Here is a 1,731-nt window from a genome sequence, read left to right on the forward strand (position 1 = left end):
ACTTTACTGTTGAAATGTAAATGAATGTGATGCTGTTGGACCTGTAAATTACAACAAAACAAACTAAGGCACTGGTTGTGGTACTTCCTGGTTTACCAGAACGGGGTTCAACTCCCTGCAGTGCCCTGCTCAATGTGTTGTATTTACATGATTTATCACCCTATAGCATGCGCTCCGAGACGATGGACTATATAGCCTGTCTCTTTTCACCTTTTTTTCAGATCCTCCGAAATCGTGAAAAATGGCACCCTATAACATGCGCTCCAAGACGATGGACTATAGCCTGTCGCTTTTCCTATATTTTCACCTTTTTTTCAGATCCTCCGAAATCGTGAAAAATGGCACCCTATAACATGCGCTCCGAGACGATGGACTATAGCCTGTCGCTTTTCCTATATTTTCACCTTTTTTTCAAATCCTCCGAAATCGTGAAAAATGGCACGCTATAGCCTGCGCTCCGAGACGATGGACTATATCCTGTCGCTTTTCCGTGATTTCCACCTTTTTTTCAAATCCTCCGAAATCGTGAAAAATGGCACCCTATAACATGCGCTCCGAGACGATGGACTATAGCCTGTCGCTTTTCCGATATTTTCACCTTTTTTTCAAATCCTCCGAAATCGTGAAAAATGGCACCCTATAACATGCGCTCCGAGACGATGGACTATAGCCTGTCGCTTTTCCGATATTTCCACCTTTTTTTCAAAACCTCCGAAATCGTGAAAAATTGCACCCTATAGCATGCGCTCCGAGACGATGGACTATAGCCTGTCGCTTTTCCTATATTTTCACCTTTTTTTCAAATCCTCCGAAATCGTGGAAAATGGCACGCTATAGCATGCGCTCCGAGACGATGGACTATAGCCTGTCGCTTTTCCGTGATTTCCACCTTTTTTTCAAATCCTCCGAAATCGTGGAAAATGGCACGCTATAGCATGCGCTCCGAGACGATGGACTATAGCCTGTCGCTTTTCCGATATTTTCACCTTTTTTTCAAATCCTCCGAAATCGTGAAAAATGGCACCCTATAGCATGCGCTCCGAGACGATGGACTATAGCCTGTCGCTTTTCCGATATTTTCACCTTTTTTTCAAATCCTCCGAAATCGTGAAAAATGGCACCCTATAGCATGCGCTCCGAGACGATGGACTATAGTCTGTCGCTTTTCCGTGATTTCCACCTTTTTTTCAAAACCTCCGAAATCGTGAAAATGGCACCCTATAGCATGCGCTCCGAGACGATGGTTGGGGGGGGGGGGGTACTTGTTAAGCAGCAATCACGGCAATCATTCCCGTCACGCTTTTTCGTCACACATTTCCGTGAGCCTACAGTGTAAATTGTGAAATGACTTTACTGTTGAAATGTAAATGAATGTGATGCTGTTGGACCTGTAAATTACAACAAAACAAACTAAGGCACTGGTTGTGGTACTTCCTGGTTTACCAGAACGGGGTTCAACTCCCTGCAGTGCCCTGCTCAATGTGTTGTATTTACATGATTTATCACCCTATAGCATGCGCTCCGAGACGATGGACTATATAGCCTGTCTCTTTTCACCTTTTTTTCAGATCCTCCGAAATCGTGAAAAATGGCACCCTATAACATGCGCTCCAAGACGATGGACTATAGCCTGTCGCTTTTCCTATATTTTCACCTTTTTTTCAGATCCTCCGAAATCGTGAAAAATGGCACCCTATAACATGCGCTCCGAGACGATGGACTATAGCCTGT

This window comes from Electrona antarctica (assembly GCF_951216825.1).
Source record: "Electrona antarctica genome assembly, chromosome: 8".
Taxonomy (NCBI): domain Eukaryota; kingdom Metazoa; phylum Chordata; class Actinopteri; order Myctophiformes; family Myctophidae; genus Electrona; species Electrona antarctica.